This window comes from Salmo trutta, chromosome 3 (assembly GCF_901001165.1).
Source record: "Salmo trutta chromosome 3, fSalTru1.1, whole genome shotgun sequence".
In the NCBI taxonomy this organism is placed as follows: Eukaryota; Metazoa; Chordata; class Actinopteri; order Salmoniformes; family Salmonidae; genus Salmo; species Salmo trutta.
This window is the reverse complement of record NC_042959.1, coordinates 22,293,762-22,320,581: the sequence shown is the minus strand read 5'-3', so window position 1 is coordinate 22,320,581 and position 26,820 is coordinate 22,293,762. Positions and strand designations below refer to the sequence as shown.

At 41.5% G+C, this 26,820-nt stretch overlaps 1 protein-coding gene across 13 annotated transcripts in view; it reads left to right on the top strand.

Annotated features, from left to right (window-relative positions):
• Window positions 1-26,820, top strand: part of prom1a (prominin 1a) — a 120,750-nt gene that overhangs the window by 14,620 nt on the left and 79,310 nt on the right. The gene's annotated exons all lie outside the window — the stretch shown is intronic.

Here is a 26,820-nt window from a genome sequence, read left to right as displayed (position 1 = left end):
CCCCCCACCATCGCTCTATCCTTTAGTGCCACCATCACCATGGGACGGCAGGTAGCCTAGTGGTTAGAGCGTTGGACTAGTAACAGAAAGGTTGCAAGATAAAATCCCCGCGCTGACAAGGCAGAACGAAAATGGATGAAATCAAAATAAGAATTTGTTCTTAACTGACTTGCCTAGTTAAATAATTGTAAAATAAATCGCTTCCACGGGACTGGGTTATGTTGTAGGTTATCCTATAAGCATTAGGCCTATTCTGCCAGGCTTTTTAACTATGCCTTGAGGCCAGCAGCAATATAGCATATATTCATAAGCCCAGTCTGCCAACATCTGATATGCATGAGTTACAATATTGCCTGAAATCAACTCTCTGTCACTCCTCCCATTCAAATGCAATGACACTCAAAGATCAGATGGAGGTTGAGTAAACCGCCTCCTCACTTTCAGAAATAACGCTGGAATCAAAATCCACTCCTTTTTTGCAGACACAATTCATTGGCACGGTTCTCCACTTTTCAAAGCAGTTTGAAGGCAGAACACTTCTCTTCCATGCAGTTTATAACTAACTAGGCCTACACATGAATTTCTCCTCGACTTTAAGCCAACGCTGGAGAATCCAAGATTAAGTCTGAGGTACAGGCTCATGCCCCTCCCCTTGTGACGGTTGTATTTGAACCATCCAGAAAAAAAGCTTTGCATAGTGTTCCACATCAGTGTGGTATTAAAGAATATAAGACAGAACCCCTGCAGGTACTCGATTCCCCCGAGGGGAAGGCAGCCAAAATGCTAGTACTGAATGAAGTGCTTATTTTTAGTAGAGCTACTTTCTTTCACACAGCCTTGGATGGGATTTGGTCCAAGCTGCAAGACAAAGAGCTGAACTCGGAGAGTGCCCAGTGCTGAAAGACTCCTAATTGCCCCCAGAATATGTGTTACGTAAAACCTTTTTCTCTGTAAAGTGAATGACCATTCAATTTGCCAGCAAATCTGCATGTAGGAGGATGCTCTTCAACAGGAGTGGCACAAATTGATTAAAGTACATAAAAAAAAAGGTATTTCCTGAAATTCTGATCCAAGAGGCAAGCTGTATCTCATTAATTGAATCTTGCCATACCAAATGCCAGGTTGGCATAATAGCAACATGAGAATGGAACAGATGATAAGAGATATGGCATTAAGATGGCCTGGGACTTTGAGGCTTTCAGGTAATGCTATAATGACACCAGCGCTTCAATCTGCATAAATTCAATCTGCCAAAGAGCTTAGAAATGGAGTGTGATGGAAAGACCGAGAGAGAACCACACATAACACAGTAAAAAGGCAGGAAATTCACATAAAGATAGGAAGTGAAACAGTCAAAGAACCAGACAGGAAAAGAAACATAGCAGTGTTGTCTGCATAGAGTAGCCAGCCAAATAGAAAAAGTACCCAGCCAGGTGCCCCCGGAGGGTTCTAAATGTCTTACTGGAGGAGCTCCATTTTGGTGGCCTCTGGTACGTTCTAATGCCTTGATTCCATCCGGAATACATAGCGAAATTATTGAATACTTTATTGAGTTTACCTCCCAGAATGGAAAAATGTGTTGCGGTATTGTGTAGAAAGACTTGACTTTCCAATTTAAATGACTGAAAATGTATGAAATCAGTGTATGGATATCGCCTAGGCCTATGTGACCAGACTAAGAGAACATTTAAACCATCTTCTCTTGATATTAGTCTAATTTGCAGTTTTACTGCAAGATATGAATTGCCACATTGATGTTTGTTCTTCAAATTATGTATTTTATTAAAACAGACCAAATGAAGTAAATAGCCCACATTATCTTGAAAAATACATTTAAAGGTTAAATGGAAATAATACAAGGGCTATATCAGTCTTAAGTATTATATCGTTCAGATTTTACATTATTAATAAAATATCTTTAGTAGGCCATTATTTTTGCCTGATTTGTTAGTTTTTTTCCCCCAAATTCCATTTTCTCTGAGTTTTTCCAGGTTTCCTTTTTTAAATTTTTTTAAATCATATTTTCAGTCTCAAAATCACACTTTTTTAATAAAAAAAAACGACAAAATTGGATGCTCTGATTCTAAGTCCACAACAGTGCTTAATAAACCTCATCAGGAGACCACTTTTAGGGTGGTCTCACCGATGTGATTCGGTAGGCTGCACTGACTGATGAGACCAGAGTCACTCACTTTAGCATGACTATCTCGGTTTCCACCAGATAGCACAGCCACGAAGTTGAAATTGACTATACCGAAAATATCCATGGAAACGCAAACGTGTTTTTGGTCTTAATTGAAGGTTAAGGTTAGGCATAAGGTTAGCTGTGTGGTTAAGGTTAGGTTTAAAATCACATCTTAAGAAATTGTAGGAATAGGTGGGGTTTCTGACTTTGTGGCTGTGGTAACTAGTGACTACCCAGTGTCTGGCAAGCCCCGACATCCTAGGAAATCCTTTGGTTTACTTGTCCCAATGCGAAACCATGGACATATAATTATGTGGCATGATTTATGGATGGAAAAGAGATATAGCAGATCGACTTTATTCAGTAAGTTCGACACCTTTTATAAAACATGTTGTAATTCCTACCCCGTTCCTACGATTTTGATGTAAATACCCTCAAATTAAAGCTGAAAGTCTGCACTTTCGGCTCATTCATTATTTAATTTCAATATGCTGTGGTAGACAACTAAAATAATAATAACTTGGTCAATGTCCCAATATTTATGGACCTAACTGTACATAGAGATAAAAGAGGAAGAGACATTTAAAGATGAAGAGAAGCAGCGAAAGAAGAAGAGTGACAAAGAATGAAATAGCGTGTTGGAGAGAGAAATAGAGAGAGCTGACACATCATGAAGAGACTGTTGGGGCTATGTCTTGCTCGGGCACGTCATATGGATCAGGCCTTGGAAGCTGAGCAGGCGAGCATGCCGCTCTCCTGGTGAATGGATGGCATGCCATGTATCCTCTCCGTCGTTTAGTTCTGCTTCATGGGCGGGCGCAATCGTGCCTACTGGGAGCTGGCACTGGGGACATGGTGAGTTGTAATTGCAGATGTGCTACATTAAGGGTCAGCCTGCCAAAGCCAGAGATGACTACTCGGACTACCCACTCTGCGTGGCATCAGCTTCAGTGCCACTCAGGCTGTTTTAGAGTATGCTTTTAGCCTTACTACATTTGAGAGAGAGCAAAGTTAAATTGATCACAGGCGGACTGTTTCACAATGCAGGGGCGAGGTTAAGTGCATGTCTCAATGCAGGGGCGAGGTTAAGTGCATGTCTCAATGCAGGGGCGAGGTTAAGTGCATGTCTCAATGCAGGGGCGAGGTTAAGAGCATGTCACAATGCAGGGGCAAAGTTAAGAGCATGTCACAATGTAGGGGCGAGGTTAAGAGCATGTCTCAATGCAGGGGCGAGGTTAAGTGCATGTCACAATGCAGGGGCGAGGTTAAGAGCATGTCTCAATGCAGGGGCGAGGTTAAGAGCATGTCTCAATGCAGGGGCGAGGTTAAGAGCATGTCTCAATGCAGGGGCGAGGTTAAGAGCATGTCACAATGCAGGGGCGAGGTTAAGAGCATGTCACAATGCAGGGGCGAGGTTAAGAGCATGTCACAATGCAGGGGCGAGGTTAAGAGCATGTCACAATGCAGGGGCGAGGTTAAGAGCATGTCACAATGCAGGGGCGAGGTTAAGAGCATGTCACAATGCAGGGGCGAGGTTAAGAGCATGTCACAATGCAGGGGCGAGGTTAAGAGCATGTCACAATGCAGGGGCGAGGTTAAGAGCATGTCACAATGCAGGGGCGAGGTTAAGAGCATGTCACAATGCAGGGGCAAAGTTAAGAGCATGTCATTTAGCTCTTGAGGACAGGGATTGGTTGATGTCAGGGATATGTCTTTCAAAAACCAATCTTAATGCTGATTGGTTAAGGGCCCAGCCTAACTATCCTTAACCCATCAAGGAGTTTTTCACACGGACACTGAGTGCAGGACTGCATTTTTATCCTGACATGAAATGTCAAATAATCTGGAAGGTTAGTCTATTGATCGGACCACAAGTAGGGTACACTTTAAATCAGATGGCGGACAGAAAATTGCCCCTGTGCCGCATGTTTAAGACCTGTGCTCCTGACAGCAAGCAACACATGATGTCACAGCTCTGTCTGTCTTATTGGCAGAGTGGGGTAGATTTAGCTTGCCTCCTCTGATCAATAGGCCCCCACCCTCTGTAGTTACAGTTGACTGTCCGTCATTGTCGCCATGACACTGGTGTTAGCTCCTGAAAAACTATTGCTCAGTTTGTGGTGCGCGGCATTGCGGTACCACATACCGCTAGCAGCATTTTAGCCAAAGACTGTTATACTAGCTGTCTAGTCTGTGTTTTATAAATGTGCAATGAGCATGAAACACAATTATATAAGAACTGGCAACTCATTCAGAGAAATAAGGTAGGCCACTTGATTTCAACACCTGAACAAAGTGGACAGGCTAGCATGCTGTTCAAACTGTTAGAGATAGACAAAAGGGTGTGTTCATAACAATTCAACTGTTAGCTAGCAAATAGATCCTCTAAAGATTAGCTGGATACTCACTAGCACGTGGGATTGTGCTTGACCGATTGTTCGAGACGTGTTCATTTTCTATAATGCCTGCTAGAAGAAGTTAGTCATTATTAGTGAATGTGCATTATGCATGGTTCAGGTTAAATTTGTAACGAAAAGGTAATTTTAATAGACAGACTTGAAAGCCAGATCAGTTAACCCTAATGCAAAAAGAAAACAACAGGTTTTGATCAAATCATTAAATGATTAGTGGGTCTTATGGTTGTGGAAGGCTTTTTTAGCCTAAGTATAATTTCTCAAACCCTGAATTCATTACATTATTGCTGACTGTTTGAAATGCAGTGTACCTGACCTTTAATTGTACAACAGCTTATTTAGAGAGAACATTTTTAGGCAATATTGCCCAGCCCTAGTGGAAATCCTTAAAACTAGGCTAAACTTGGAATGTGTGATGCTCCAAATCTTGCAGTAGGCCCAGGCCTAACCCTTTGACTGTACTGTACTGTGGGTCCAATCCCGACAGAACCATGTGTGGTCGTGTAGTGTAACAAAGAGCTTTCATGTTAGTTTGACAAATTTGATGGTCTTTCATCCAGTTCTGTATCACATCTTATGTCTGGGTCCATTAAATGAAAGCGGTCCACATTGCCATGTGTAAACACATCTGTGTGCTTTAACTCGATTGCTCTGCCTTTTAGATGCATATTACAGAATTACGTTATAATGCCATACCAATGCTGTAGTTGAAAGAACCATTCCAATTACATGGCAATCTTAAAATCCCAGACTTCCTTTTGGTTTTACTTAAGTGCTTTGAGTGAATCATGTAGCAAACCAAGCAGGAGGTCATATCCCCACAAAAAAAAAATAGACTGAAACCACTCCCCTTTTCCTCCTAAAATGAACTCTACCATCAAGCTCTGTTCTCTGTGGCCTGTTACCCTTCCTTCCGACCCACCACAGTGGATCATAATGATTATTCTTAATAAGGATATAAAGAAGGAGTTATTATGAAAATGTTGTCAATGACACTGCCTCTGGGGGAACACTCAAATCAATGGAGTGGAGAAAACATGAAGGAAAACATTTCCTTGATCACCAATGCCCCAACAAGATGCCATTTGATGAGCTATGTGGATGAAATGTGTCCCTAGGAGAAAGAAAGGCAAAAGACCCAGCTTGGTTTACTGTTTCCTTCAGCACGCTTGGGGGAAAAGGGACAAAGGAGGAGTGGGGGAGGGAGGGAAGGAGAGAGAAAATACTTTAGTTATTGTATGCAAGAATGCGTCTGCATGGTGAAAATTGGATGTGCCTGACTTCAGTCTTGCCTGTCTGTCTGTCACTGTGTGTTTTTCTCAACTCGTACATGTGTCCTATTTCTGTGTGTTCTCTCCAATGTTCTTTCAAACTGCACACTGTCACTATTCTGATGTGTGTATGCATACTGTACCATGCATACTGTACCATACTGTACATACTGTAACATGCATACTGTACCATACTGTACCATACATACTGTACATACTGTAACATGCATACTGTACCATACTGTACCATACATACTGTAACACATTGTACCATACTGTAACATGCATACTGTAACATACATACTGTACCATACTGTACATACTGTAACAAATACTGTACCATACATACTGTAACACATTGTACCATACTGTAACATGCATACTGTACCATACATATTGTACGTGTTTGTTTGTGTATTTGATTGCCTGAGTAATACTGTGTGTTGGCACATAGACAGCATTAGTCGGGACATGGCAGATGCGGCCAAGATCCTCCACTGCCTCTGTAAGACCTCTGTTTGCCTGCAGCTTCACACAAGAGCTCCTGATCCACTACTACTGCAACAGCATATAGCTAAATACACACATGTGCACACAATTCAGTCCCATTCAAAATCCTATTTTACCTAACTCTAACCCTAACCCTAGCTTTTAACCCTAAACCTAATTCTAACCCTAACACTAATTCTAACCTTAACCCTAAACCAACTAGAAATAGAATTTGACCTTGTAGGGACTAACAAAATGTCCCCAGTTGGTCACATTTTTGTTCGTTAACTATACTTGTGGGGACTTCTAGAGTTAAAAAAAACACACACACATACACACACACAAGACAGCAATTGAAACATAGCCTAAGCTTAAGAACATTTGCCTTGTGTACCACCTTTCAAATTGTATTTATTACATGCTTCGTAAACAGGTATAGACTAACAGTGAAATGCTTAGTTACGGGCCCTTCCCAACAATGCAGAGAGATAGAAATAATAGAAAAATAATAACACAAAGAATAAATACACAATGAGTAACAATAACTTGGCTATATATACAGGGTACCAATACCGAGTTGATGTGTAGGGGTACGAGGTAATTGAGGTAGATATGCACAGTACCAGTCAGTACAAGTTTGGACACACCTACTCATTCAATGGTTTTACTTTATTTTTTACTTTTTTCTACATTGTAGAATAATAGTGGAGATATCAAAACTATGAAATAACACATATGGAATCGTGTAGTAACCAAAAAGTGTTTAAGCAAATCAAAAAATATTTTATATTTGAGATTCTTCACAGTAGCCACCCTTTGCCTTGATGACAGCTTTTATAGAGAATTACTTATTTCAGCTTTTATTTCTTTCATCACATTGCCAGTGGGTCAGAAGTTTACATACACTCAATTAGTATTTGGTAGCATTGCCTTTAAATTGCTTAACTTGGGTCAAATGTTTTGTGTAGCCTTCCACAAGCTTCCCACAATAAATTGGGTGAATATTGGCCCATTCCTCCTGACAGAGCTGGTAACTGAGTCAGGTTTGTAGGCCTCCTTGCTTGCACACGATTTTTCAGTTCTGCCCACAGATTTTCTAGAGGATTGAGGTCAGGGCTTTGTGATGGCCATTCCAATACCTTGACTTTGTTATCCTTAAGCCATTTTGCCACAACTTTGGAAGTATGCTTGGGGTCATTGTCCATTTGGAAGACCCATTTGCGACCAAGCTTTAACTTCCTGACTGATGTCTTGAGATGTTGCTTCAATATATCCACATAATTTAGCTTCCTCATGATGCCATCTATTTTGTGAAGTGCACCAGTCCCTCCTGCAGCAAAGCACCCCCACAACATGATGCTGCCACCCCCGTGCTTCACGGCTGGGATGGTGTTCTTCAGCTTACAAGCCTCCCCCTTTTTCCTCTGAACATAATGATGGTCATTATGGCCAAGCTTATCAGAAGCTTCTAAAGCCATGACTTCATTTTCTGGAATTTTCCAAGCTGTTTAAAGGCACAGTCAACTTAATGTATGTAAACTTCTGACCCACTGGAATTGTGATACAGTGAATTAATCTGTCTGTAAACAATTGTTTGAAAAATTGCTTGTCATGCACAAAGTAGATGTCCTAACCGACTTGCCAAAACTGTAGTTTGTTAACAAGTCATTTGTGGAGTTGTTGAAAAACGACTTTTAATGACTCAAACCTAAGTGTATGTAAACTTCCAACTTCAACTGTAGGCAGGGATAAAGTGACTAGGCAACATGGCGGATATGTTGTTGCCTACCCTCACCACCTGGGGGAGGCTCGTCAGGAAGTCCAGGATCCAGTTGCAGAAGTAGGTGTTTAATCCCACGGTCCTTAGTTTATTGATGAGCTTGTAGGTTTCTATGGTTTTAAACGCTGAATTGTAGTCAAGGAACATCATTCTCACGTAGCTGTTCCTTTTGTCCAGGTGGGAAAGGGCAGTGTAGAGTGCAATAGAGATTGCATTCCACACCTCGGGTTGTGCTTACTTCACTGAACTAGGCTCTGCTTGCCCACCAATAGCCTTGTTTGGGAGAACGCAGAAGTTTGTTCAAGCCATCCCTGTCCCAGAAAATCACATTGCATTCTACTCTGCCATACAAGCAGGGAGGAGTCGAGCAAATTGAAGAGTGCCTTGGAAATGTAGGCCTATATCACAGATTTGCAGTATACCATTTCCACCGGTAAGCCTGTTATATGGATGCCCCCCCTATACGGGTAAGAAGGTTTAAGCTGGAGTAATATTAGAATATTGTCGGTGCGGCTGGCTTTTGTAGTCCGTTGATTCATTTTTTTGTTGTAACCCAGGGTCCCATCAGTTACAGTGCCTTCATGGGTAAACACGAGTGATGGGACTTGACTTGACAGACTGTCTCTCTCCCTGTCTCATATGTCTCTCTCCCTGTCTCATATGTGTTCTTTCTTTCTTTCTTTCTTTCTCACACAATATGTCCCTCTGTACGCTTCTCTGAGACATTGATGAAGCAAAGTACATTTTTCCCATCTGTGTTTGTTTCCTGCCTCCTCAATGATGCTCATCTGATTCTGAAAAATACGTTTAATGCTTATTACAGTTCCTTCGAATGAGAAAGACTGATTATAAATGTGTGTTTACGTCATTCTGTGTGTATCACCAACCCAGGCTCCCTTCAGATTATCTTTCGAGATGATTCATGCGCTGCTGAATTGAGTACATGTTGTATTGTGTGCCCCAGTGCGTGGGCTTCGATGTTCACTCAAAAAAAATTAAGCGCTGCGCTAAACGCTCTGTTTTACATGGACACCCAGGGGGCTGAGACTGAGGATTAGCATCACATTGGGGGTGTTTGGAGAGATGTGATCATAGTTTAGATGGTGCAGTCATTCTCTATTGGCATCAATTAGACAGTACCACTTTGAACAACCAACACGTTTTAATGTAAACCTAGGCCTGATAAAGGCTTCATAGACCTTGTAGGCCTTAAAGGGTGGTCTAGTGGTGCAGTACAGTATAAGGTGAGTTCTTATGTGATGCCACTGAAACTTTGTAGCTCTGTGGAGACGCCATTTGGTGAAGTCTGGCAATGATGGACAGTGTATCATAATCCCACTCATACGTCAGTTCTGTTACTTCTTTTCCTCTTAGGAAAGGGAACAGACTTGAACTTGAATTAGCCCAGGTAACTCAGCCAGCCCCTAAGGATGCCCACTTGCTACATTCTTGCAGGGTCTGTTGCAGGCAGCATACCCTGTTTAACCCACCTCTTGAATACAGTAGCATATATTATATATTTTATATATATATATATATATATATATATAACTAGGCAAGTCAGTTAAGAACAAATTCTTCTTTACAATGATGGCCTACCTCGGCCAAACCCGGACAACGCTGGGGCAATTGTGTGCCACCCTATGGGACTCCCAATCACGGCCCGATGTGATACAGCCTGGATTCGAACCAGGGACTGTAGTGACGCCTCTTGCACTGAGATGCAGTGCCATAGTGCAGTGCTATAGGAGCTCTTTATTTGTTAGAGCCTATCTACTTCAACCAGTTGATGCTGCACACTGATCCTAAGCAGAACAAAGAAAGTATTAGACTTGATTCTTAGGATATTCTCGGCTGTGCATTTTAAGGAGCTACCTCTGGGAAATCTCCCAATGAAATATTTATCAAAGTTTTCTTCTTTATCTCCAAGGCTAATATCATCTGAGAATGGGATTTGCTGCGGTCAAATCAGTCTCTCACTTACTCAGGCTCGGAGGCGGTGAGATGGTAGCTGGCTTCCACACGCTTAGCGCAGATAGAGTTAACGAAGACGGAGAGAAGTGGCGTGGGTGGGAAACATAATCAGAGGTAAATGTGAGCTGCTGCGCTACCATTGATGGAGGAGGATTAGATGTCTCTATTCACTGGGCCCGGGCTTGGATCCCTTCCACAATTACATCCCCTTTATTGCTCTCTCTCACTCTATTCTTTCTCCCCTTCCAGAGCTACTCACTCACTCACTCACTCACTCACATACACTCTCACTCATTCACATATCGGGCCCACACATCCATAAGCCTCTCCTAAACGTCTGGAATACCACTTAGCTAAGGCATAGGCATTTGCTAGTCCTCAGGTTGGAGGTTAGTCATCAGGTGAGTGATTCACTGGCATGTTTTCCTTTGTATAAAGTGTTTCTGATCTATGCCTCCATAAAACGTTTTCCTTCACCTCTGAAAATGGAGAGGTCGATGCCCATAGGGGATCCTATCCATCTCAACTACACAACAGCTTGTCCGAATATCTCCTCCGTAGGGTTTCATGATTTGGACAAAATATTTAATTGCGATATTTTGGCCAGATATTGCAATTGTGATTTTCAAACACTTTGGTGAAAACATGGTCATTCCACAGACATGGTTAAAACAACTGTCAGGGTAGAGAACATCACTTCTAACATGAGATCATATGAATGAATACATACTGTGCTAAATGAATCCAAGAACAAATGAAACAAATCTTTTTCAAATTGTTATACTGTAGGCTACATATGATAATATATATTATTATCACTCCTACATTTGTTTTGTATTTCTTTTAAGGGGGGGGGGGGATCAGCTTTAATATTGAGGATAGATTGTTGCTTCCATCAATGTAATTGTCTGCATCATTTCCAATCCCCCATATATTTTTGGGGTAAATATATATATCTACATACATACATACATACATACATACATACATACATACATACATACATACATACATACATACATACATACATGTATAAAAACATATATATGTTTTTATACATATATATAGGTATGTATATACGCGTTTTTTTAGAATATACCTTTATTATTCCCCGCAAACCCTACCCCCCTACCCCAATTGGAGTAAACTAATAAACAATAACACTTAGGCTTCTACCTTCAGTTTATACATATACACATTTTACAGACACAATCTATTTTACAATAGTTATATTTTGTTTGTTTTTAGTCCTTCCTCTATTTCTAATGTCCATCCAGTTTGATTTCTATTTGTAACTGTGCTATTTCACAACATTTCTGAACATATATACATTTTACAGACCCTGTATGATTTACATTGGTTATCTTGTTGTTATTAGTCCCACCCTTCAGCTCCATTCAACCTCTCCCATCTATCTCTTAACACCATCCATTTTGGATTTCTATTTGCCATATATTTTTCAACTGTGCTGTTGAAAAAAAACACATTTGTTGTATTATTTGTTCTGTCTTTTCAGGTGGAATAAACTGAAATTGCAACCAACTTTCTAAGGCTTGTTTAAAAAATAACGATATTTTGGAGATTTTTCAAATAACTGAAAGTGAGCAGTTGTAATCTGAAAAAAGGGCAAAATGTCATTATTGAACATGGGGTGAGACATTCTTACTAATTTACTAGAGAATCATTTTGGATTTAAGTATAACTTTTGTATGACGGATGCCTTTAGTGAGAGGTCTAATGCTTTAATATTTATTCATTTCTGCCCTCTGAATTCATATTCGTTATATAAATAGGCCCTTTTAATTTTGTCTGGCTTGCCATTCCAAATAAAATGGAATATTTTTTGTTCATATAATTTAAAAAGCAGGTCACTAGGTGCAGGCAAAACCATAAGCAAATAGGGGAACTGTGATATGACTAAAGAGTTAATCAGGGTGATTTTTCCACAAATAGACAGGTATTTTCCTTTCCAAGGTAGCAAGATCTTATCTATTTTTGCTAACTTTCTATAAAAATTATTGGAGTGAGATCATTTCTTTCTTTCGGGATTTGTGTACCGAGTATGTCACATCCCCGTCAGACCATTTTAATGGTTGGTAAACTACACGATAATGTAAAAGTTGCATTTTTTAGTGATCCAATATGTAATATAGTACACTTGTCATAATTTGGTTTTAATCCGGAGTATTTAGATCCTCTATGAGGCTATGGAGGGATTCTAATTGTGGTTTTAAAAGAAAACATGAATCATCAGCGTACAATGACATTTTTGTTTTTAAGCCACGGATTTATAAAACCTTAATATTATTGTTGGATCTAATTTTAACAGCTAACATTTTGATGGCAATAATAAATAGATATGCCGATAGTGGACAACCTTGTTTTACTCCTCTTGACAGTTTAAAACTTTCTGAGATGTAGCCATTATTTACTATTTTACACCTAGGGTTACTATACATAACTTTAATCCATTTTATAAGAGATTCTCCAAAATTGAAATATTCTAGTCATTTATATATAAACTCCAGTCGTACTTTATCAAAAGCCTTTCCAAAATCAGCTATGAAAACCAAGCCTGGTTTCCCCTATATTTCATAGTATTCTATTGTTTCCAGTACTTGTTTTATATTATCTCCAATGTATTGTACATGTAAAAAAAAAAAACTGTCTGATTTAGGATGAATAATATCTGACAATACCTTTTTTAATTCTATGTGCCAATCATTTAGCTAGAATCTTTGCAAAACAACACTGAAGTGTAAGAGGCCTCCAATTTTTTAAATGGACTGGATCTTTATTTATACCACTTGGATCCTGTTTCAGTAATAATGAAATCAGACCTTGTTGTGTGTCCGATTAATCTTTGTATAGGAGTTGTTAAAACATGCTAATAATGGTCCTCTGAGTATTTCAAAAAAAGTTTGGTATACTTCCACTGGTATGCCATCCAGCCCTGGAGTTTTCCCAGCCTTAAAGGCTTTAATTGCATCAAGAATTTCCTCCTCTGTAATTTGGCCTTCACAGGAGTCTTTCTGTACAGATGTTAATTTTACATTATTAATAGGGAAAAAATCCATACAATTTAGCTTCAGTTAGTAGAGATGGAGGAGATTGAAACAAAAACATATTCTTAAAGTACTTTATTTCCTCTTTCAAAATATAATTCGGTGAATCATGCGCGACTACTATCATTTGTAACAAGTTTCAATAAAAAAAATTGGTAGCATTTCTATGTTGAAGATTGAAAAAGAATTTGGAGCATTTTTCCCCATATTCCATCCAGTTCGCTTTATTTTTATAATATATTACACTCGATCTTTCTTGAATAAGTTCTTCCATTTCTTTTTGTTTTTCCTCTAACTTATTCTGTGGCTCTATGGTACAGTTTTTATTGCTATCTAACTGTACTGTTAGTCCTTCAATTTCCTTTGTTAATATGGACTCTTGATCTAAATTGCTTTTGTTTTATAGATGAGTACTGAATTGCATGGCCTCTAAAGGCACATTTAAAAGTGTCCCATAAAATAAGGGGATCTGGTGTACCTATGTTATGTCGGAAAAAGTCAGTTATAAATTATTTTGACCTAGTTATAAACAAGCTCATCCAGTAGGCTTTGATTAAAATTCAAATATCCTCGCCCATGTGGAAAATCTGTAAGAGTAATATATATGCCAATTATGTGATGATCTGACCGCATTCTGTCCCCTATCAACACTTTTTAAACCTTTGGTGCCAGAGAAAATGACATAAGAAAGTAATCAAGACGACTAGCTTGATTAAGCCTCCGCCATGTATATCTCACTAGGTCAGGGTATTTAAGCCTCCATATATCCACTAATTCCAGTACATCCATGATTTCCTTAAGTGCCTGAGGGTGATAGTTTGTAGTGTGATTTCCTTTACGGTCCATAGATGTATTTAAAAACGTATTAAAAGGCTCTACCATAATGATAGAGTCTAGTGTTGCTTGTAGAGTTGATCAATTCTTATATATATTTTCAAAGAAGCTTGGATCATCATTATTTGGACCGTATAGGTTAATAAGCCTTATCTGTTTATTGTCCAATAACATATTTGAAATAATCCATCTACCTTGATGATCTGTTTGGACAATTTGCACATTTGGATCAAAATGACCTTTAATTAATATCATCACCCCTTTTGAATTTCTTTCCCCATGGGACAAATATATTTCACCCCCTCAGTCCTTTTTCCACAAAACTTAATCTAAAATTGTTGAATGAGTTTCCTGTAAACAATAGATATTATATTCCTTCTCTTTTAGCCAGGGAAATACTGATTGCCATTTCTTATTATCTGCTAAGCCATTACAATTATAACTGGCTATACTTATTTCACCACTTACCATAATGAGACACAAGTTTCAATTCTATTTATCAAAATATATGTTTGTAAACATACCATTAAAAAGTAACATGATTGAGTGTCTGTATAGCTGTACCATGAAATGTGCATTGCTACTAAGTAAGCCTTCCACTATTCCACCCGCTAAAAGCCCTCCTCATCTCGAGTTGGGTTGTCATCCCAATGCCCGGCAGACCACCCCCGACCCCTCTTAAAAATCCTGTTTCTTATTTTCCATAATTAGCTATTCATATTTGTAGTAATGTTGTAAATTTATGCAAAGGAATTTTACCTCTCACCAGTCTCGCCATTATCAAAATTACATTATGGCAAGCAATTATTATATTAGCAAACAATTATTGTGAATCATCCTATATTGTCCCTCACATCTTTTACTCCCTCACAACAGTTGTGGAATACACACACACCCACTCAACCCCTTTCCCCCTTTCCCCCACAACAACCATAGACTCAGATTCTTAACAGTTGCACCATCCCAGAGCCCAACTCAAGGAAGGTCTTGATTTACAAATGCATATACAGTTGCAGCTGTATGAGAAGGCCTGTAAAACTCCACCAAAAAATGGGCAGAAATGGGGTAATTTGATTATCCATTGTCACATCCTAGATGATGGAGGTCAGATATATCCCCTTCCCCTGAAACACCCACAACATGGTCCCTCGTAGTGACCATATTCCCAAGCATCTCTGTGCAGTCAGACCTTTGATTTTGTGCCACCAGGGCCACAATAATATGCCCCCTCTCTGAATGTCCGAGTTAGACCCCCTCCCCATGGGTTACTGCAGCTAGTGTTGCCAGCACTGCCACTGCCTGTGTGGGGGCACACCACCGGAATCCCCACCGGCTAGGTACAAGGTCGTCAAGGTTCTCATTAGCAGCTTTGAAAATGTCCTTGTATATTATGCTCTCCCATCAGGGGGCTTTGGCTTTGCAGGACCAACCCTGCCAAGCATGCTCAGAATCTTGAGGGGGCGGTGCTGCTCTAGAAGGTCTCTGACCGCATTTTGGCTGCATACAGGCCGCTTACAGCAGGCCCATAAAACAGATAGGGACTTCTCCTTAGTATCTGGGTCGTTCAGGTGGGTGTATAGGGTTGTGGACCGTTCCGTCAATATAGGTCCATAAATAAATAAATTAGATGTATAATTTATTTGAGAAATGTAGTTCCCCATGATAGGACAATAAATAAATAAATTAGATGTATAATTTATTTTAAAATGCTGTTCCACCATGATTGGACAACAAATAATAAATAAGATGTATAATTCATTATAAAATGTATATCCCTCATCTGCACAACATTGAAAGCTCTCTCACAACACCTGCTCACAGAAATACATTGGTTCTGGGATATGCAACCATTTCCTTTCTCTCTCAATGCCACACTTTCCCAAACACCAAAAAACACACCACACCATCCATCCACACATACTGTGCCTTCTGTTTACTATGTTTTTATCTCCACCATGTTGAATTAGTGCTTTTGTGTTCCAATTAGTTATATTTGAAGATAAATAGAAAAGCTATATATTTTTTTGTATTATTACAATCCATACCTGGGCTAGAATTGTGTGTTTCATTATTTGCCAATGAGAACTTTAATTTTTAAAATAGCCATGGAGTCCCTTTGTGTCTCTGAACAACTGGTTATCAATATACAGTTTAATCAACCACGAGAGCTACTCGTTTCCATTTCAATCTGTTTCCTTGAAAATTGGATACAGAACTTTACGCCGTTTTGCAATTTCCTTCGGTAACTGGTCATTCATTACTATTTTCGTGCCAGCAAGTCTTATACCCAGGCTTTTAACCATTATTTTATCGTTAAAGAAAGCAAATTTGGCAACGATTGGGCGTTCATACCTCTGCCCTCTCTGTCCGAAGCGGTGTACACGCTTGTGTTGGATTTTGTTGATAGCTTCGTGTGGGATCTGAAGCGCTATAAGGAGGAACTCTCTAACTACAGATTCAGGAACAACTTGTTCTTTCTCTTGGATACCTGTAAGTAGCAGATTCTCTCTCATGAATCTAGTCTGTATGTCAAGTAAGGCTACTCTCAGAACAATGTTCTCCTTTTTAAGTTCATTAACTTCAGTTTCAATCTTATTGACTGTCCCTTTTAGCTTGTTTGTGTCTTTCTCTAATGTCGCAGCTTTTTCGTCACTCATCCCGAGGCTTTCCTTCAACTCTTGTATATCCTTACTGACTAGTTCAAGTATACCCAGTTTGTCATTTATTGATTTTAACAAATCGGTTTCGACCTTTACCAGATCAGTGGTGAAAATATAAAATTGCCTATGTCTGTAGAAGAGTCATGTTTTTGTTTTGAAATAGGTTCCCCTGTCTTACTCTCCGTCATGTTTGGGCATTGCTTGTTTTCGTAATATTTGACAATTCATTTCTCTAGTCTTATGATTTGTTTTGTGTTGTTATCCAGATTGAAGATTATTACCCACCAGATTGTGTAGTGCTAATATTTAGTCTAATTTACCGATATTGAATATTACGTTTTTATCTTGAGGTGGTCTACATAGCTGTGTTTAGTCCGCCATCTTGCTGACTGACTCCTAAGCTTTGTTGGATCGTGAGCGAGCGCAGCGCCTTCAAACATACATTTTTAACATGGTCATCAAAATATAGTGTGCTATAAGTGCAGCACTAATGTGTTCCTATTTCCTATTTTACCATTTTGAGTTCTTCAGTCATAGGCTGCAGATGGAATAGGAAGCTGAAGTTGTGTAATTATGTATGTAGAAGTAGGCTCCGTCACTATTAGAATTTACATTTTAAGTCAAAGTTCCTTAAAACCATTTAACACACAGCCTACCGATTGCAAGGGGAAGCCTGTGTACAAGATATTGGAGTCTGGCCCAGTCATTCAACGTGACATGTTTCAAATTCTCCCTTAATTTTATTATAGAGTGTTGGGATGGCAACTTGGGAGAAATATGTGCGAGATGGAATCTTATATCTCCTGTCCAGCTTGTTTATCATCTTCTTGAAGCCGTCTTTGCTGACTGCGTAAATAAGAACCATGTGTAACCGACACAGGGATTCAGGAAGCAAGTATAGTTAGTGAGTTTAATGACGAAGAACATGGAACGATACAAAACAAGGGAAGCGTCTAACATGGAAACATAAACAATATTGCCTGGTGGGTAATAACAAAGGAGTGCAAGATAAAGGGGAAGTAATCAGGGTAGTGATGGAGTCCAGGTCTGACTCATGATAGGGCGCAGGTTTGCGTAATGATGGGTTTCCAGGACCGGTGGTTAGTAGACCGGTAACGTCAAGCACCGGAGCGGGGATGCGGGAGTAGATGTGAGAATTGTTTTTAGTAGTATGCACATAGACACAGTTTTTGTGAATTACCTTGATGTTGTGACAGGACGGCCCCCCACGCCGACTTCTGAGGCATCCACCTCCACCACGAAGGGCAGCGTAGGGTCTGGGTGTTTCAGCAATGGGGCAGAGGTGAAACGCCCCTTCAGCAGGCGGAAAGCCTCATAAGCTGCAGGATTCCACGCCAACTTACAGGGACCACCTTTGAGGAGAGAGGTAAAAGGAGAGGCGATGGAGCTGAAGTTCCTGATGAAGCGGCGGTTAAAGTTGTCAAACCCCAAAAACCGTTGTAGTCGCTTTATGGTGGTTGGGACTGGCCATGACCTGACCGCATCTAGCTTACTTTTCTCCATAACCAATCCCTGTGGGCTGATTCCAAGAAGGAGACGGTGACCTGGCGGAACTGGCACTTCTCCACTTTGACGTACAGATGGTTATCCAGGAGGCGTCCCAGGACTACCCACATTTTGGGCAATGTGCTCCTCCAAGGTGGCTGAGTAGATCAGGATGTCGTCGATATACACGACCACCTGGCACCAAAGCATGTCCCGAAACACCTCATTAATGAATGCCTGGAACACCGTCAGGGGGTAGATGTGGAGGCGCAGAGTCTGTTAGCAGGTCAATGACACAGTCCCATGGGCGATGAGGAGGGAGATTGGGAGGTTTTCTCCAAAACTCACACCACCTGAGATCCTGGTAAACCTCCGGGATGTTGGCCTGGAAGGCAACCACAGGACTCTCAACCGACATGGAACCACAAGGTAAGGGAAAGCAGGTCTTCCGGGCACACAGGCCGTAATTGCCATCCTCGGCCAGGATATAGTGGGGTCGTGGTGTTGGAGCCACAGAAGGCAGAGGATGACTGTGTACGGGTGCCTGGATGATGAGGAAGGGGAGGCTTTCTTGGTGCAGGGGTCCCACGGTGATGGTGAGTGGTGCTGTGGTGTGTGTGTTTTCTCGGATTAGAACATAGCGGACACAGTTGAAGCTGGTGTGCCTCCTGGCCACAGTAGGGACGCGTCGCTCAGTCGCGGGGAGGCATGTGGCCCTTACCTCCATGGGTTCAGGCTCTGACTCAGATCAGTCAACAAAGGAAGGAGAGAGGCGATGGGAGTCCTGACGCTCCCGAAGGAGGTTATCCAGATAGATGGCCATCGTGATGAGTCCGTCCAATGAGAGGGTGTTCTCTTGGCATGCCAGGTTCGTATAGACCTCCTCACGCAATCCTCTTCTGAATAAGGTGCGGAGCGCCGGCTCATTCCATTCGCTGGATGCTGTCAATGTACGAAAGGTGAGGGCGTACTCCACAGTGGTCTGATCCTCATGCCGTAGTTGGAGTAGGCGCTCACTCCCTCTCTGCCCTCCGGTGGATGATCAAAGACTCATCTGAACAGAGCCATGAACCTCCCATAGGAACCCAGCTCATCCTCTCCTCTCTCCCAGACGGCTGTAGCCCATTCCAGCGCTCACCTGGTCAACAGGGAAATAACCGTGATAACCTTGGACCTGTCGGGAGCAAAATAGAGGGAGCACTGGAGGAGGAAGTCACGGCATTTGGATGGAGTCCCGTCATATTTGTCTGCGAGAGACAAACGGGTCTCGCTTACCTGGGCAGACTGCTGAATGGGCTGGGATGCTGGCTCTCTGGGTCAACTCATGGTAGAGGATCCTCCGCTTGTTGGAGGTGACGACCCTTGGGGAAGATCTAGACGTTGAAGAACGTGGAGGACCTCATCCATCGTCGTTCCCAGTTGCGCCAGCTGATCGTGGTTTTGGCGAAATAGGCCTCCCTGTTCGTTGACCATCTGGGAGATGTCTTGGTTTGCTGCTGCTTCCATTTTGTGAGGCAATATTCTGTAACGTAGACGCAGGGAGTCAGGAAGCAAGTGCAGTTAGTGAGTTTAATGACAAAGAACATGGAACGATACAAAAGAAGGGAAGCGTCTAACATGGAAACATAAACAATATTGCCTGGTGGCTGATAACAAAGGAGTGCTAGATAAAGGGGAAGTAATCGGGGTAGTGATGAGTCCAGGTGTGCGTAATGATGGGTTCCCAGGACCGGTGGTTAGTAGACCGGCGACATCAAGTGCCGTAGAGGGGGAGCAGGAGTAGACGTCAAACCATGTCTTTGGCTATGTGATAGGTGATAGACTCTGTGATTTCTATGTTTCTGCGGGATGTTTTTTTGTAGGGCGGTACACTTGAAAACGCATTGGCAATCAATACCTGGTTAACTTAGGTGGCTGAGGGAGCTTATTTTACAATGCAATCTTTGTAAATTAGGGGATGGTTATTCTTTAAATGATTGAAGACGTTGGCGTGTTGCCTCTTGTTGTCGCCACAACTCTGAGGCACTTTTTGCACAACACTTGCATTTGGTTGACATCGGTTTGCCTGTAGCTGAAATACTGCCATACCACTGAAGAGGCGCCCTTCTTAGACACCAAATCGACGTTCTCGTTAGCTCTAGCAACACTCATGTTTTCGACACACACTAAGGTAAAGCCACATAGTTTGTAAACCTCATACTGTACTGTCTTTGGAAAAGACCTTTCTCTCCTCACCAGCATCTGATGTAAAGCCCTTTATTTCCTCACCAGCATCTAACTGAGGTAAGCCCTTTCTCTCCTCACCAGCATCTAACTCAGGTAAAGCCCTTTCTCTCCTCAACAGCATCTAACTGCACGCTCTAAGTGGGGATGCTTGTGATTGGCCAGCATGTGCATGCCATGCAGAGAGTGAGAGCCTGCTTGTGATTGGTCAGCATCCTCTGTGCATGTGGAGAGTGAATGAATGGAGTCTAGCGCATCTCATTGGAGGAGGTGCCGTAGTCTAGTTTTTGTTGTATTAACTTACGATGTGGATATTGCACATGTCAATATCGCAATTTGATTAATCTTGCAGTTACAGTGCTTTCGGAAAGTATTCCGATCCCTTGACTTTTTCCACATTTTGTTACGTTACAGCCTTATTCTAAAATGTATCAAATAGTTTTTTCCCCTCATCATTCTACACACAATACCCCATAATGACAAAACAAAAAAATGTTTTTTAGAAAATTCTGCCAATGTATTAACAATAAAAAACCAACATCACATTTACATACAGTTGAAGTCGGAAGTTTACATTAAACTTAGCCAAATACATTTAAACTCAGTTTTTCACAATTCCTGACATTTAATCCTATTAAATATTCTCTGTCTTTGGTCAGTTAGGATCACCACTTCGTTTTAAGAATGTGAAATGTCAGAATAATAGTAGAGCGAATGATTTATTTCAGCTTTTATTTCTTTCATCACATTCCCAGTGCTTTGTGATGGCCACTCCAATACCCTGACTTTGTTGTCTTTAAGCCATTTTGCCACAACTTTAGAAGTATGGTTGGGGTCATTGTCCATTTGGAAGACCCATTTGCGACCAAGCTTTAACTTTCTGACTGATGTCTTGAGATGTTGCTTCAATATATCCACATAATTGTCCATCCTCATGATGCCATCTAATTTGTGAAGTGCACCAGTCCCTCCTGCAGCAAAGCACTCCCACAACATGATGCTGCCACCCCGTGCTTCACGGTTGGGATGGTGTTCTTCGGCTTGCAAGCCTCCCCCCTTTTCCTCCAAACATAACGATGGTCATTATAGCCAAACAGTTCTATTTTTGTTTCATCAGCCCAGAGGACATTTCTCCAAAAAGTATGATTTTTGTCCCCATGTGCAGTTGCAAACCGTAGTCTGGCTTTTTTATGGCGGTTTTGGAGCAAATCAAATCAAATGTATTTATATAGCCCTTCATACATCAGCTGATATCTCAAAGTGCTGTACAGAAACCCAGCCTAAAACCCCAAACAGCAAGCAATGCATGTGAAAGAAGCACGGTGGCTAGGAAAAACTCCCTAGGAAAAACTCCCTAGAAAGGCCAAAACCTAGGAAGAAACCTAGAGAGGAACCAGGCTATGAGGGGTGGCCAGTCCTCTTCTGGCTGTGCCGGGTGGATATTATAACAGAACATGGTCAAGATGTTAAAATGTTCATAGATGACCAGCATGTTCAAATAATAATAATCATAGTAGTTGTCGAGGGTGCAACAAGCACGTCCGGTGAACAGGTCAGGGTTCCATAGGCAGAACAGTTGAAACTGGAGCAGCAGCACGGCCAGGTGGACTGGGGACAGCAAGGAGTCATCATGCCAGGTAGTCCTGAGGCATGGTCCTAGGGCTCAGGTCCTCCGAGAGAAAGAAAGAAAGAAAGAGAGAAAGAGAGAATTAGAGAGAGCATATTTAAATTCACACAGGACACCGGATAAGACAAGAGAAATACTCCAGATGTAACAGACTGACCCTAGCCCCCCGACACAAACTACTGCAGCATAAATACTGGAGGCTGAGACAGGAGGGATCAGAAGACACTGGCCCTATCTGATGATACCCCCAGACAGGGCCAAACAGGCAGGATATAACCCTGCCCACTTTGCCAAAGCACAGCCCCCACACCACTAGAGGGGTGGCTCCAACCACCAACTTACCGTCCTAAGACAAGGCCGAGTATAGCCCACAAAGATCTCCGCCACGGCACAACCCAAGGGGGGGGGGGCGCCAACCCAGACAGGAAGACCACGTCAGTGACTCAACCCACTCAAGTGACGCACCCCTCCCATGGACGGCATGGAAGAACACCAGTAAGCCAGTGACTCAGCCCCTGTAATAGGGGCTGAGCAGTGGCTTATTCCTTACTGAGCGGCCTTTCGGGTTATGTCGATATAGGACTCGTTTTACTGTGGATATAGATACTTTTGTACCTGTTTCCTCCAGCATCTTCACAAGGTCATTTGTTGTTGTTCTGGGATTGATTTGCACTTTTCGCACCAAAGTACATTCATCTCTAGGAGACAACGCGTCTCCTTCCTGAGCGGTATGACGGCTGCGTGGTCCCATGGTGTTTATACTTGTGTGCTATTGTTTGTACAGATGAACGTGGTACCTTCAGGCGTTTGGAAATTGCTTCCAAAGATGAACTAGACTTGTGGAGGTCTTGGCTGATATCTTTAGATTTTCCCATGATTTCAAGCAAAGAGGCACTGAGTTTGAAGGTAGGCCTTGAAATACATCCACATGTACACCTCCAATTGACTCAAATGATGTAAATTAGCCTATCAGAAGCTTCTAATGCCATGACATAATTTTCTGGAATTTTCCAAGCTGTTTAAAGGCACATTCAACTTAGTGTATGTTAACTTCTGACCCACTGGAATTGTGATACAGTGAAATAATCTGTCTGTAAACAATTGTTGGAAAAATTACTTGTGTCATGCACAAAGTAGATGTCCTAACCGACTTGCCAAAACTGTAGTTTGTTAACAAGACATTTGTGGAGTTGTTGAAAAACAAGTTTTAATGACTCCAACCTAACTGTATGTAAACTTCCGACTTCAACTGTAAGTTTTCAGACTAGAGGTCAACCGATTAATTAGGGCCGATTTCAAGTTTTCATAACAATCGGTAATCAGCATTTTTTTGACACCGATTATGGCCGATTACACTCCACGAGGAGACTGCGTGGCAGGCTGACTACATGTTACGCGAGTCCAGCAAGGAGCCAAGGTAAGTTGCTAGCTAGCATTAAACTTGTCTTATAAAAAACAATATATCTTAACATAATCAAAAGTTAACTACACATGGTTGATAATATTACTAGTTTATCTAGTTTGTCCTGCGTTGCATATAATCGATGCGGTGCCTGTTAATTTATCATCGAATCACAGCCTACTTCGCCAAATGGGTGATGATTTAACAAGCGCATTTGCGAAAAAAGCACTGTCATTGCACCAGTGTGTACCTAACCATAAACATCAATGTCTTTCTTAAAATCAATATACAAGTATATATTTTTAAACCTGCATATTTAGTTAATATTGCCTGCTAACATGAATTTCTTTAAACTAGGGAAATTGTGTCACTTCTCTTGCGTTCTGTGCAAGCAGAGTCAGGGTATATGCAGCAGTTTGGGCTGCCTGGCTCGTTGCGAACTGTGTGAAGACCATTTATTCCTAACAAAGACCGTAATTAATTTGCCAGAATTGTACATAATTATGACATAACGTTGGTTGTGCAATGTAACCACAATATTTAGACTTAGGGATGCCACCCGTTAGATAAAATACGGAACGGTTCCGTATTTCACTGAAAGAATAAAAGTTTTGTTTTCGAAATGATAGTTTCCGGATTTGACCATATTAATGACCTAAGGCTCTTATTTCTGTGTGTTATTATATTATAATTACGTCTATGATTTGATATTTGATAGAGCAGTCTGACTAAGCGGTGGTAGGCAGCTGCAGGCTTGTAAGCATTCATTCAAACAGCATTTGCCAGCAGCTCTTCGCTGTGCTTCAAGCATTGCGCTGTTTATGACTTCAAGCCTATCAACTCCAGAGATTAGGCTGGCAATACTATAGTGCCTATAAGAACATTCAATAGTCAAATGTATATGAAATACAAATGGTATAGAGAGAAATAGTCCTATAATTCCTAAAATAACTACAACCTAAAACTTCTTACCTGGGAATTTTGAAGACTCATGTTAAAAGGAACTACCAGCTTTAGCTTTTTTACATGGCAAATATTGCGCTTTTACTTTCTTCTCCAACACTTTGTTTTTGCATTATTTAAACCAAATTGAACATGTTTCGTTATTTATTTGAGACTAAATTGATTTTATTGATGTATTATATTAAGTTAAAATAAAAGTGTTCATTCAGTATTGTTGTAATTGTCATTATTACAAATATATTTATAAACATCGGCCGATTAATCGGTAGCGGCTTTTTTTTGGCCCTCCAATAATCGGTATCGGCGTTGAAAATCATAATCGGTCAACCTCTTATTTAGACCCTTTACTCAGAACTTTGTTGAAGCACATTTGGCAGCGATTACAGCCTCAAATCTTTTTGGGTATGACGCAACAAGCTTGGCATACTTGTATTTGGGGAGTTTCTCCCATTCCTCTCTGCAGATCCTCTCAAGCTCTGTCAGGTTGGATGGAGAGCGTCGCTGCACAGCTATTTTCAGGTCTCCAGAGATGTTTGATCGGGTTCAAGTCTGGGCTCTGGCTGGGCCACTCAAGGACATTCAGAGACTTCTCCCAAAGCCACTCCTGTATTGTTTTGGCTGTGTGCTTAGGGTCGTTGTCCTGTTGGAAGGTGAACCTTTGCCCCAGTCTGAGGTCCTGAGCGCTCTGGAGCAGGTTTTCATCATGGATTTCTCTGTACTTTGCACTGTTCATCTTTGCCTCGATCCTGACTAGTATCCCAGTCCCTGCCGCTGAAAAACATCTCCACAGTATGGTGCTGCCACCACCATGGTGGTGCCAGGTTTCCTCCAGACGTGACGCTTCGCATTCAGGCCATAGAGTTCAATCTTGGTTTCATCTGACCAGAGAATCTTGTTTCTTTAGGTGCCTTTTGGAAACTCCAAGCGGGCTGTCATGTGCCTTTTACTGTGGAGTGGCTTCCGTCTGGCCACTCTACCATAAAGGCCTGATTGGTGGAGTGCTGCCAGGATGGTTGTCCTTCTGGAAGGTTCACCCATCTCCACAGAGGAACTCTGGAGCTCTGTCAGAGTGACCATTGGGTTCTTGGTCACCTCCCTGACCAAGGCCCTTCTCCCCCGATTGTTCAGTTTGGCCGGGCGGCCAGCTCTAGGAAGTCTTGGTGGTTCCAGACTTCTTCCATTTAAGAATGATGGAGGCCACTATGTTCTTGGGGACCTTCAATGCTGCAGACATTTTTTGGTACCCTTCCCAGATCTGTGTCTCGACACAATCCTGTCTCGGCGCTCTACGGACAATTCCTTCGACCTCATGGCTTGGTTTTTGCTCTGACATGCACTGTCAACTGTGGGACCTTATATAGACAGGTGTGTGCCTTTTCAAAATCATGTCCAATCAATAGAATTTACCCCAGGTGGTCTCCAATCAAGTTGTAGAAACATCTCAAGGATGATCAATGGAAACAGCATGCACAGAGCTCATTTTCAAGTCTCACAGCAAAGGGTCTGAATACTTATGTAATTGTTTTATCAAAAAAACTGTTTTGGCTTTGTCATTAATGGGTATTGTGTGTAAATTGCAGATATTTTTTATTTATTTAATCAATGTTAGAATAATGCTGTAACGTAAGAAAATGTGAATGAAGTCAAGGTTTCTGAATACTTTCCAAAGGCACTGAATGTATCATCTCGCTCTCAGAAGAGACCTGCATTGCTGTGTTTTCCCATCACTGATTTAATATATGCCTTCCAATATACCCCTACTGACATTGAGTCCTACCTGTCTTATTGTGTAATAGAACCCTAGCCCCCTTGGCTCTTCTTCCTGTTAAGTCAGTGAAAGACACAGCTCTCTTGTTTACCGCTGGGCCTAAGGGACTGTTTACATCCGCTTGAGGAATGGGAATTCAGCCACACTATTCAATCCAGGTCAGCTGGGTTTGGAACATCATCGCACAAAGGGGTGGCAGAATAGGAGGGTGATAGCTCGGCAGATATCTGACCTGTTTCTATAGCCCTGGTATCACTATATCCCCCTGACCTGTTTCTATAGCCCTGGTATCACTATATCCCCCTGACCTGTTTCTATAGCCCTGGTATCACTATATCCCCCTGACCTGTTTCTATAGCCCTGGTATCACTATATCCCTCTGACCTGTTTCTATAGCCCTGGTATCACTATATCCCCCTGACCTGTTTCTATAGCCCTAACATCACTATATCCTCCTGACCTGTTTCTATAGCCCTGGTATCACTATATCCTCCTGACCTGTTTCTATAGCCCTGGTATCACTATATCCCCCTGACCTGTTTCTATAGCCCTGGTATCACTATATCCCTCTGACCTGTTTCTATAGCCCTGGTATCACTATATCCTCCTGACCTGTTTCTATAGCCCTGGTATCACTATATCCCCCTGACCTGTTTCTA